Raw genomic sequence first — 14,225 nt, 5'->3', positions numbered from 1 at the left:
TTCCGACCATTTTTCCTACAATTTCATCACATACAAGTGAGACATGATAAAATGCAGACGATTACTCGAAAATGAACAAAAAGTAAAAGAAATGCATGCATGCACAATGCAAACACAATTAAACCAATGCAATAAAACACGTAAAAACAACACATATCAAGCCCTTGTCGAATCCACCTACAAGGCTCTTGCAGCTACTGATACTGCTACCGATTCAGTTGTTTTAAATGTTTCACTTGCTACTGCTATTGAAAGCACATCTGACAAGACAGCTGAACAAATCAACTATGATGCAATGTCGAAATTTTCGAGATTCATGAAGAAGAATCACCGAGCATACCAAAGCCCAAACCGAAACTTCAAGAAAGAAAAACCACCCGGTGATATGACTTTAACTGAGGAAAAATCAGACATTTTATTGCTGATTTCCCGAAACCTAAGAAGGATAACCAGAAGAAGAAGGAGTACAAGCGGAATGATAAGAAATCCAAAGCAATGATTGCTGAAGAAAGTAAATGAAAGTGGGCGGATTCTAGCTCTGAGTGTTCTGACTCAGATAGCCATTCGAATGGTAGTGATGAAGAAGAAGTCAAATGTCACATGGCGAACACTGAATCACCCTCGACATCTAGAGAGGTATTCGACTTTGATTCTGATGAATTTACACGTAATGATTTGGTTAAAGCACTGCATGACATGATAGAAGTGTACTCAAGACTTTCTTAGTCATTCGAGGAATTTAAAATTGAAAATCAAAACTTGAAAGATCAAATCAGCAAGTTTACTTGCTTGCAACGAAACAACTGCAGTGATCTAGAAGTTAAGATAAGAATAACAGAGTAAATGTAGATTACCAGACGATGAGGTCTGAAAATCAGAAGCTATCGGTTCTGGTGAATGCAAGGAACAAGTCTTCTGTTTCATTAGAGAAGATGCAAGAAATACAGATACAATCAAGAGACATGAGTGGTCTCAGATTCAGTAATGATGAAAGCACTTTTGAAACAAGTACAAAACCAAAACTGGATATGAGCAAAGGCAAATACATTCACTTTGTTAAATCCAGTGTGGTACAAGAACTAGTAGTACCAACTATTCAAGTTGAAAGGTTTTTAGATCAGGCGAACAAAATTAAACATTATGGTTTGGGTTATGTTGAAACTAAGAGAAAATTCCATCAGAGTGCTGGATCCAGTAGAGGATTCAACTCAGGAGGAAAACCCTCTGTAAAGGTTAGAAACTACCAGTACTATAATTGCAGACCAGTTCAGAAGAGATACAGACCAGTCGATAAAAACATAAGGGAAGAACAACATCCTAAAATATATTCTGTTAGAAATAATAGCTCTTCTGTTGCACAAACCTCTGGGGATATCCGAAGTACAAGATTACCTAGAATTGTACAAATGTAGGTTCCTAAAGGACTGATAAGGATTGGACCCAAATAGATTGGGTATTAGTTACTAAAATTTGTGCTTGTAGGAACATTAGAGGAAAGCCAAGATAAGCAGCTCTACATGGTATCTATACAGTGGATGTTCCAGACATATGACTGGACAAAAGAGTCTACTTTCAGAAATAATGAGTTGTACTGGACCAAAGATAACTTTTGGGGACAACTCAAAAGGTAAAATCGTGGATAAGTGTAAGATTATCCATGGTAATATCACTATAAATGGTGTGCTCTTGGTTTAAAATATCTGTTACAATTTAATCAGTATTAATCAACTGTGTGATAATGGATACTCAATAGTTTTCAGAAGTACACATGCACAGTTAAAGATGTCAATGAGTCTAAATTCTTAACCGGAAAAAGAGAAGGCAACACTCACAAAGTATCATGGAACAAAGATCATGTTAATGTTCCTATATGTTTAATTGCCTCCCTAAGTGGTAAACATTGGTATGGAACAAGAGATTGAATCACCTTAACGTCAAGTCAATCAATAATCTCAAGGAGCAGAATATAGTTGATGGTTTACCTGATATTAGTTTCGTTAAGAATCATGTTTGTTCTGCATGTCAACTTGGTAAACAAGTAAGATCAAGCTTCAAGAATAAATGTAGTAAATCAACATCAAGATGTTTGGAATTATTGCATATGGACTTGTTTGGTCCAATCCCTATCATGAGCTTAGGGAGAATGAAATATATTCTTGTTGTTGTTGATGACTTTTCTAAATTTACTTGGGTAATCTTTCTTGCTGGAAAAGATCAAACAAGTAGCCTCCTGATCAATTTTCTGACTTTACTAACAAAATTCTTGAGTTATATTTGGATGAACATGGTATTCATCATGAATATTCAGCTGTCAAAACGCCTCAACAAAATCAAGTAGTTGAGAGGAGAAACATAACTTTTAAAGAAACTGCTAGAACAATGCTAGCAGATGTAGACATCTCTCAGCGCTTCTGGACAGAAGCAATCAACACAACATGTTATACACAAAACAGAACCATGATCAACAAGAGGCATAATGTAGTAGCCCGAATTCCAAATTGGGTAATTAACGGATTAATGGTGATTAAGAAGGTTTAATGTGTAATTTTGACCGTGGTCATGATCGGACGGACCGAAGATGGTTCGGTAGCACCGAAGAGTTCGGACGATCCGAAGTGAGTTCGGTGGATCCGATCATGAGGTGTCAAGAGTTGATCGACACGTCAGTTTGCATGCAAGTTCGGATGATCCGAAGTGTAGGTTCGGTGGATCCGATCATGAGGTGTCAAGAGCCGATAGACACGTAGGAGTTCGGACGTTCCGAAGTGGGTTCGGTGGATCCGAACATAGCCTATAAATAGTGCTCGGATTTCCTCATTTTGCATTGCAAATTCTTGAGTTGTGTCTCATATTTGAGAAGTTTGGAAGTTTCTAGGGTTAGTTGTCGGTCGAGCGATAGCCAAGAGCTGCCAGGATTGGTAGCGTAGCGACGCCTGAGTTACGAGGCAATTGACATCAAAGGGCTGTCGACGGACGAAGGTAAACCCTAAACCTTTGGTAGTACTGGTTTTGCTAGTCGAGCATGGTAGTATTGTTCATTGGGTATGCTTTTGATGCGTAGGCTTGTTCTAGACCTGATTAGCGGTGTTGCGTAAGGCTAGGCTTGCTGTGATAGAGGTACGAAAGTACTATCCGAGATATCCTGGTCGAGTATACATCCTTATATGTGTTGCATGATTATGTGGTGCATTGATATATGTCATATGATGCATGCTATTATGTCACGTTTTATGATGCATGTTGCATTTCATGTTGAGCCGTATCTCCTTCGAGATAGCCTTTACTGTTGAGCTGTATCTCTTTCGAGATAAGCTATATCTTGTGGGGCCGCTCAGCCCTGTCTTGTCTTGTGGACGCATGGACACCGAGAGTACACAGTGGCCGACGGGTCCGGAGGGCTTCGGTGATCCGGGACATTTTAGGTCCACGTCTGTTCTTGTAGTGGATGCAGTGACCCAGAGGAGTACCGCGCGGCACTATCCACTTGGCGCCTCTAGACTGAGCATATTGAGATCCTTTGTTACTCCTGTTTCTTGACTACCCTGGTATCATATCATAGCATGTGCATTTCATATAGGTTTGTATACTCATGCTTTTGTACTGGGCGTTCTTATCGCTCACGTCCTCGGTTTTGTTTATCTTGGACACCCCATTCCCACGGGGCAGGCCTCAGGTTGGACAGCTCAGGAGGAGGAGGAGGAGGACGTGAGTAGCTGGTTGGTTTAGTTTTCAGTACTATTCTATTCGATATGGTTGTACCGAATATATTTTGAGTTGTTCTGATTTCGATTGGGTTGTATAACTATTGTCGTTAGCCATATTTCCGCTGTTATCTCTGATTATTATTAATTAAGTTAATTGCATGCTTAGTTCTTCATTAGTAGGTGATTCTGGAACGGGTCACTACACATAATCAGAGTCCATATGAAATATGGAAAGGAATAAGCCTAATATATCATATTTTCATGTGTTTGGTTGCAGATGTTTTGTGCATAATAATGGTAAAAATTATTTTTCTGTATTTGATTCAAAATCAGATACTAGATTTTTTCTTGGATATTCAGCAGTAAGCAAAGCATATAGAATTTTCAATAATAGAACTATAAATGTTGAAGAATCTATTCATGTTGTCTTTGTTGAAGATAGCATATGTTCTAGCGCCTTCGAAGGCATTTCACACATAACAATCTTCAATGAGCTTCAATAGCTCGTGTTCTAAGAATATTAACACTGATGAATTAAATCGAGTTTGGTTTTAAACCAAGCGGAAGAAACTCGAAGTAATCCTTCGTAAAGAAAGCCGAAATGTTAGAAAATATAGACAAACTTGTGTATACTGACTAATAGAAATAACACATATTAGTTTTTGCATTCCTATATTCTAGTTATGGTAACAACTGAACACATGAACACTCTAACTGATCAAAACAATTTTAATACGATAGTTAATCAGTCAAATACACTAGATATGTTTATGGATGTTCGGAGACTTCAACTGCTCCTACGTCACCCTTTCTATCTCCACGGATAGGATCCACTAGAAGACTTTGATTCATACAACTACTTGTACAAGCCCACTCAGCTAGGACTTATCCACTGCCTAAACTGAACTCCTAGCTATGACTGAAAACAGCAACTTCCAGTCAACAATTCTTTAATGTCTATGTGAGAAAAACTACATACACAAGTTTAACGTCTTTGTGCAAAACTATTTTGGGTGGTTTTGAGAGTAAGAATGTTTGTGAGAATTGAACAAAAATGTTTTCACATACTGAGGGAAAGTGGCTTCTTAACTAAGCTGATACAAATATGAAAAATTCCATCTGGGCTTAAGTGTTTCTGAAAGCTGATATTCAACTGAGCGTGCCCTTTTCTCTCTAGTATTGTATATGTGCTTTTTCCCTTCTGTGAGTCTTCACCGATCTTCTCTTTATATAGACGGAAGAAGCTGATCGTACAGTGAGACTCATTTATTGTATCCATTGCATTTGAATCGACTTCTTGGACTTAGTGTCTCGTCTTTTTGACTGTCCTTCTGAAGCATTTTGTCTTTAATGCTCTGATGCAACATCCATTATTGTCCTTTGACTGGATAATGGCTTTGTACCTTCTCGCACAGCTAGAATCCACTTGAAAGAGTTTATCTTCATCTATAACTGAAAGATTCTAACTGATGCTTCGAACTGGTCAGTTTGAACTGATCTTTCAGTTGGGCTGGTGAAATCAGTTGACTCGTCAGTTGAACTGATTTCACACTCGTTCAGTTGGACTGATCAGCTGGGTTTCTTCATCAATTTAACACTCCTTCGGCTGGCCAAGCTTCTGAGGTTTTCCTGAAGAATCACCTATCAACTGGTCAATCAGCTGTACTGCTCAAATGACGTAGCCGGTCAGACTGATTCATTTTGTGCGATCATTTGGGTCTTCAGTTTTGCGAAGTAAACATCTCGTGAGTGATCCTAGATGCTGCACAACTAAGGTAGATCATTAGTAACACAATTAACAAGTTTTGTTATCATCAAAATCAAGATTGTGATTTGAAAAGTTCCAACACAGTGCTCCTGGAATTTCTAACATGTCAAATCTAAGTAACAAATTAGACAGAATTCATCTGGAACTGGATAGTGAAGATGATGCAGTACCAAGTGTCAAAGATGCTCAAAATCCAGAACCAGACATTCCTCTGGTAGAACCAATTATTCAGACACAGGATGTACCAGAACCAGCAGCTGACATTCCAGAACCGGCTATTGCTTTAGCTGAGCATGATCCGAATCCATTAAATTAGGAAGAAATCCCTTTAAACCCTTTTGTTTGGAGAAAATCACACCCTCCATCTTTGGTTATTGGAAATCCAGCTGCTCTATTAAGAACCAGAAGGCAAATGATAAATGAATATATCCATGCTGTTTTTATTTCTCAGGATGAACCAAAGAAGATTGAAGAAGCTCTTCTGGATCCTAGTTGGATTGAATATATGCAAGAAGAGCTGAATCAATTTTAAAAAAAATGAAGTGTGGTTTCTAGTACCTAGACCATCTCATCAAGCAGTTATTGGAACTCGGTGGGTATTTACAAACAAGCTAAATGAAGAAGGTATCGTGGTTAGAAATAAAGAAAGACTGGTGGCTCAAGGTTTCAGACAAGAAGAAGAAATAGACTACGATGAGATCTATGTACCAGTAGTAAGGCTTGAAGCAATCAGAATATTCTTAGCCATTGCTGCTTTCAAGAACTTCAAAGTTTATTAGATGGATGTGAAAAGTGCCTTCCTAAATGGTCTAATGCAAGAAGAAGTCTACGTTGAACGACCTCCAGGTTTTATTTATCATTTCTTACCGCATCATGTTTTTAAATTACACAAAGCCTTGTATGGTTTGAAGAAGGCACATAGGGCTTGGTATGACACTCTCTCACAATTTCTTGTCAATCATGATTTTACCATCGTCACAGTAGACAAGAATTTATTCACATTAGTTAAAAATAAGCACATTCTGTTGGTACAGATTTATGTTGATGACATTATCTTTGGATCAACTAACCCCAAATTGTGAGAAACATTTGCTAAGATAATGCAGAAGTAATTCGAAATGAGCATGATGGGAGAACTGAAATTTTTCCTAGGACTGCAGATCAAGCAACTCAATACAGGAATCTTATAAATCAGGCTAAGTACACAAAGGAACTACTGAAGAAGTTTGGCATGGAAACATGTTCTGCTGCTTCCACTCCAATGAGTTCATTTACTAAGATTGACAAAGATGAAAATGGAATTTCAGTAGAGGTAACTCAGTATCGTGGTCTTATTGGCTCATTGTTATATCTTACTGCCAGTAGACTTGATATTATGTTTGATGTTTGTATTTGTGTGAGATTTCAGTCTAACCCTAAGCAATCACATTATATTGCTGCTAAAAGAATTCTGAAATATTTAAAGGGTACTCAAAATGTCGGTCTATGGTATCCCAATGATTCCTCTTTTAATCTTATTGGATATTCAGATGCTGATTATACATGTTGCAAACTTGATAGAAAAAGCACCAGTGGGTTTTGTCAATTTCTTAGTAAAAAAACAGACTTCCATAGCCATATCTACTGCAGAAGCATAATATCTTGCTGCTGGAAGTTGCCGCTCTCAATTACTTTGGATGCAACAACAACTTAAGGACTATGGGATTCAAGCATCTGAATCACCTATATTCTGTGACAATATGAGTGCTACAACAATTACACACAATCTAGTACTTCATTCCAGAACGAAGCACATTGACATCAGACATCATTTTATTAGAGATTATGCGCAGAAGAAGGACATTCGTCTGGATTATGTCCCTACTGATCAACAAGCAGCATATATCTTTACAAAACCTCTTTCTGAGAATAAGTTTTCTTATTTTCGTAACGTTCTTGGTTTAATTGATTTATCGTAACTACTGATCAACAAGCAGCAGATATCTCAAAGAAGCTGTTTTGTTTATAGACGTTGGATTCAAGGTTTCTATATATTAAAGGATCAATCCTATATAGAAAACAACGCTTATCATTTTCAAAAAACACATTCTCTATTCAACGTTGTTTTGAGCAATCAATAACTACTACTTATCTTCAAACTCAACATACCGAAAAGCAGCACACTCTTTATAGCAATAATCTGATCTTCTGAGATCATCTTGTGCTGCTGTTTCGTTATCTCTTCACAAGCTATTCACTTTACTATATCTTATTGAGAAGAGTCTGTAATCTGGAAAAGAATCTTTTCCAGAACTTTGTTGTGTTCGTTCTATTGTGTTGTGAAACTAAGAATTTTAGTAGGCTAAGAGTAAGTCCTACTGAAGTGGATGTGTACAAGAGTTGTACTGTAAAAATCAAAATCTTTTAGTGATATCTTCTGGAAACAGATTAAGGGGAGTCGTATAAGATTTCATCTTCGAACTTCCAGAAACAACTAATGTCTACTGCCTACTGTTTTATTGTTTTAACCTCATACAATCATATCGTTTCTGCACTTATTATTGTGATCTGCTGGATTTTTATTCGAACAAGATAAGTTATAATCTCTAACATGATTCTAGCACCCTTTGCAAAAATGTCCAGCAAATGAACGAGTTTATTCACCTCCTCTAAACTCTATATCGTCTCCAACAGTATATATATAATATTGTATATATATAATTATTTATACATAAAATATTATATACATATATAAGTTATTATTAAAAAATATTTATTTAATAATACTTAAATATAAATTTTGGTATATAACTCAATAATTGAAAAGTTACTGACGATATATACTTCATCGGTGACCAAATCTTAAATTTCTCATCAAATATATTCATGAAAAAAAAAATTTTGAATGATATATATGAAAAATATTTTTGAGTTGCATGTAATTTAAAAGAAATCATTCATATTATTAAATTTCAGAAATTAGGATATATATCAAGAACTAGAAATCATAGATGATTTCTTTGCCTATAAACAATTTCTCCTCAAATCTAACGAAGAAAAACAATTAATGGATTTACATCCAAATTAAGAGATATCTTCATATAGATAACCAAGAACACCAAGTGCATAGAGTTGTATGCATTTTTTTTAAAAAAATTACGTCCTCAATTTGCATATAAAAAATGGGTGATTTGCATAACAATAAAAAAATAAATTATTTTACGAAAATTATGGGATTCACAAATATGATAAAAATAATATTTTGATACATCAAATAATCTTTAAATTGGATGTGATCGATCAATAATGTATCTTTTCAAAGTTATATCAAATCAAAGTTCGTCTTTGGTCTATCAATAATTTAACTTTTCAGAGTTATATCAAATCAAAATTTTAATTTAATAAAAAATATCATCCGCCTAGTCTACAGGCGGGAGAGTGGACTTTTAATTTTTTAAAACAATTTCACTCTCTCGCCCTTTGTTGGGGTGGGGGAGTGGAAGAGTTAAACCTACTGTAACGGCTCAATCTACTTGTGATATTGTCCGTTTTGGTCCATTGCCTCACGAGTTTAAAACGTGTCACAAGAAGTTGATACACGCTCATTTAAATATCCAACATCTCTCCCATTGTTTAGCGATGTTAGATTTCACCTAAGAGCCTTCACCCTTATTTTCGGGACTCAGTGTCCTCGCTGAGCCTTGCCCTACTATCCAAACTCACGTGGAGTCGGTCTAATACCAAATGTAATGTCCTAGCCGACTTGTGATATTGTCCACTTTGGCTCGTGGTCTCACGAGTTTAAAACGCGTCACAAGGGGTTGCTATATATCAATTTATGTACTCAATATCTCTCTCGTGGTTTGACGATGTGAGATTTCACGTTTTCAAGACATGAGGCCACGGGCCAAAGCGGACAATACGATGAGTGGGCTGGGCCATTACATTTGGTATCAGAGCGTCTCCGTGTGGATTTGGGATGATTGGACAAACCTCAGCGAGGACGCTAAGTCCCGAAAGAGGGCTGGAGGCTCTTAAGAAAAATTCCACATCGCTAAACCACGAGTGAGATGTTGAGCATTTAAATGAGTGTGTATCAACCCCTTTTGACACGTTTTAAAGTCGTGAGGAGACGGGCTAAAGCGGACAATATCACAAGTGGGTTCGGCCGTTATATTTTGTATTAGAGCGACTCCACGTAGGTTTGGGATGGTCGAGTGGTTCCCGAAAAGGAGGGTGAAGGCCCTTAAGCGAAATCTCACATCGCCAAACTACGAGAGACATGTTGGACATTTAAATAGGCATGTAGCAACTACATGTGACGCGTTTTAAACTCATGAGACCACGGGCCAAAACAGACAATATTACAAGTGGACTGAGCCGTTACACTCACTCCCCCAGAACACACTCCACGACCTTTATAAGAGGCGGGGAGAATAAGTTTCCTTCCCCCGCCTCTGCCACGGGCGGGGAAGCACCTATCAATTTTTTTCGATTTTTTTAAATTATAATTTGATAAATTTTTATGAGATACCACATTTTGATAACATTATGATAAAAAGAAAGAAAAAGTATTATATTTTGATAAAAAAAAATCTGGAATTTGTTGGAATTTATTATTTCTAACCGGGATTTATTCTATAAAAGTTCTTGTCATGATGATCCACAATGAGTCAATTTTCATTCGTAAAGAGTTAAAAATAGCTCAATTTACATCAACATTTATTCTATAAAATTTCTTGTCGTGTTGATCCATAATGAGTCAATCTTCATTTGTAAAGAATTAAAAATAGCTCCTCTTACATCAACATGATTTCTAATTATATATATTTTTTAAATAATATTTTACTAACTATATATATTTGATAAATAATATTTTAATATACAATTTATAACAATTCCAACATACATACAGTGTATTGTTTCAAAAAGAGAGAGGGGTGTTTGAAATCTGAAAATGATTTTTTTTTTTACTTTTCTATTTCAAAACAAAAATCAAATTTTTGGATTTTTAATCCAAAATTTTGTGTTTGTTTATCATCTTTTTAATTCAAATCTTGAAGCTAGTCTCAATGTTTATTTTTAAAAAAATGATAATGATATTTTAATAAATAAATGAAATTTTTTTATAGACACTCTCCAATATTTTTGTTAAATCCAAAGTTTCCATTTACAATCATTTATAGTTCACATTACCATCAGACTGTTGGGTGCAATAATTGTCTCTACTTGGTAGAACGATCGAATCGTGGTGCTTGAGCTGGTGTGTGGTTTAAAAGATTTGAGTTGCACCATTATTGTGGGGACCCGGACGCTGATCTTTATTATTAATCATCTTTGGGATTTAATTATCAGTTCTAATAAACAGGGTCTAAAAATTTTTCTTTTTAAAATAAAGTGCGGAAGGTAATGGCATCTACATAATATACATATCTGTATAAAACTATATTTCAGTATAAAGGTACAATAATGTACAACAGTCTTTTCAATTAATCTAAGGTGCAACTACTAAAGTTTAAGTAATAAAACCAAATCTATCCAAGTCTGGAATCACCACGCTAAACTCGTCTTCTCTCATCATCTTCTCGACCCCGATCTTGCCCCACCTGTTGTCATGCATACATACAAAACAGGACAACAGCCGGATACTCCGGTGAGAATAAATCCCAGTATAAAACATGGTAAGCATGTATAGAAACAATCTAAATCATAAAACATGCTATCATGATCATATTCAAAAGTAATAGATTTCATAATCTATGAAATCAAATCAAAATAAGCATGCAACTTAAATCAAATCATATAAACATGCTATCATGACTGAAAGCAATAAAAATGGGTTTCATAGTCTATGAAACCACATTTATAAATGCATGCAGTTCTAGTCAAATCATGTCTAGACTCGACTCATCTATAACTCTAGGGATCCCGTTGTGAATAAGACGATCTATCACCTACTCTCCAATCGGGGTGACGGTACGTCTTATTCCTAGACTTCGGTCTGATCTGTATCCACATCTACCATAGGAGAATGATCTTCCCCTAAAGCTGTGATATCACCGAACGTCTAGAAGTCTCACTGATCTGTCAAGACTTTCCTATCTTAAATGCAATGAATATTAATCTTTAAACAAAGCAGAATCATATCAAAACATAAATAATAGTCTAGTATGTGATTTTATTGGGAACTCAAATGAGATCTCAAATGAGTTATGTCTTCCCGAATATCACATGAATTATACCTTTGTCGTCCAGGTCTGACGAAGACGAAGTCTCGAAGTCGAATCTGTCCATATCAAATCTGAAATGACAATATCAAATACACTGTATCAATGTGTAATTCAATTCACAATCTGTTCTGATCAATACTCAACTCAGTATATAATCTGATCAATATCTGAACAAGATACATTCTGAGTCATATCATTAATATCACAATCTAATCGAAATCATATCTGAATCTGATCAATCTAACTCAACTGATGTTTCGACGACATAATAATACAATCTGAATAACCCCGTCAATCTGAACATCACAAATATAATACTGGACTTCATAATCTGTGTTAATATAATTCATACTCTGAATACTAACACAATTCTGATATAGAATCTCAGTCAATATCTTTCCAAAAATCATAACAATTACAGAAACGGTCTGTTCTTTAATCTGACTTCAATTCGATACTGTCTACTGTAGCAGAAACATCATATCTGATTCATATTCAATTCTGACAATATCATAAATTCAAATCTTGTCTAAACGTAATAAAACTTACGTCCAATTGTAGCATGTGTTGATAGAAACACAGTACTGAAGTCGGATTCAAAATCTGACGGACGGATTTCTCACAAAAGGCGTAAGGATTTTCTGCTATCTTCCTCGGCCCTTTCTTCAATTATGAGGAATGAGTTGCTTAAGGAATTCTGAAGATTTGCATGTGTATATATATATATATATATACATCCGTAACATGCACTGAAGCAAGTGGCTCATTCTGCCTATTCCACGTCTCGCGCTCGAGCGGTAAGAAAGTACCGCTCGGGCGCGACACTTTCTGTTCGGTGCGTGGCTCCTTATTCCATTGGCGCTCGAGCGGTAAATCTTTACCGCTCGGGCGCCAGCCTTTCTGTCCGAATTCTTGTGATGCCTTGGCGCTCGGGCGGTGCTTTTCTACCGCTCGGGCGCCACATATTCTGCCCGAAATCTTGGCTCACAATGCAACAACGCCCGGCTTATCCTTTCACGTTTTATTTGGCTCCTGTGATATTTACTACTCACAATTCTGACCATTTAATCTTCGTCTGATTACAGTAATTAAATCTCGGGCCTTACAATTACTGCTAGCTATAACTTTTGGTAAAGCGGCAAGCGCTGGGTCCTACAATTGGTATCAGAGCCAAGGTCACGGGTTCGATTCCCATTGATTGCAAGGAGTGTATTATTGGGAGGGAGATTGTTGGGTGCAATAATTGTCTCTGCTTGGTAGAGCGATCGAACCGTGGTGCTGGAGCTGCTGTGCGGTTTAAAAGATTTGAGTTGCACCATTACTGCTAGCTATAGATTTTGGTAAAGCGGCAAGCGCTCGGTCCTACACAGATCATATTTTTTGTAAAAACTTCAACAATTATATTAATTTTTTTTATTTAAAAATCAGTATTAAATCACTTATTTACTAAACACTGTATCTAAAAAAATTTCAGCTTTCCAATTTTATTTTTCAAACACCACCTACTTATGATTTTTCTCACTTCTTTACAATCTATAGGTACTGTATTTGCAAATCCTTAAAAAATTGAATTATAATTTTTCCTTTAAAAAGTTTTGCAAATTTATAATGAAAAAGTTCATAATAATTTTTTTAAGCATTTGCAAATACTATCTTAATCATTATTGTTATTATTTAGAGTTGTTCATGCATCTTACACTACCACTCAGCAAAATGACGGGTCAGTCAATTCAACTCACCAAATTACACATAAAATTGACTAGGTCCGCCTTGCCACCAAAAATAGGTGAATTTGGTTCTCGACCCGCCAGAAAGAAGGCCCGCACCGCTAATGGAGGGTTATATTTGGTTGAGGGCTTGCCCACATACTAATTTTTTTGACATGTCTACTAGTATCTCATCCTTACGATTACGAGATGTTATTATATAATTAATTATTAAAATTAGAAAAGTAAGAGCATTTGCATAATCACTTAATTATTCTCTCGTGTAATGAATATATTTAATTTTTTTTAAATATTATTATAAAATGTTTATAATATGAGATAACACTCAGAAGAGTATATCAATTTTCTGCCGTCAAATTGACTTATTTACCACTGCATTCGATATATTGAATGATTAAAATAGTTATTAATAAAAAATATATATATAAATCACATATTATTTTTTCTATCAAAAATTTTAAATAATAAATAAATAATTTTCAAAAAATAAAAATTATGGTCATTTATTAGATGAATAAATTTTTATTACAAAAAGTAATTATTTTTTGGAATAGTTAAAAATATTTATTGAAACGTCCAATTCTTTTAAACTTTAAAATCTTTTTTTTTTTAAATTCGAAACTTGCAATTTAAAATACTCAACGATTAGAACATCAAAAAATTAATTCAACATTTAAACTTTCAAGTGCATAAAAATCACAAATCGTCGATTAACAAAAATCTTATGTCAACCATTAACATGATCAAAACTAAACTTCAAAATAAAGTATAAAAATCTCTAAATAAATCATTCTCAAAATATTTATTTCAAAATTTA

Source organism: Primulina eburnea, chromosome 2 (genome assembly GCF_022965805.1).
Source record: "Primulina eburnea isolate SZY01 chromosome 2, ASM2296580v1, whole genome shotgun sequence".
NCBI classification, from domain to species: domain Eukaryota; kingdom Viridiplantae; phylum Streptophyta; class Magnoliopsida; order Lamiales; family Gesneriaceae; genus Primulina; species Primulina eburnea.
This window is presented reverse-complemented; position numbering follows the sequence as displayed.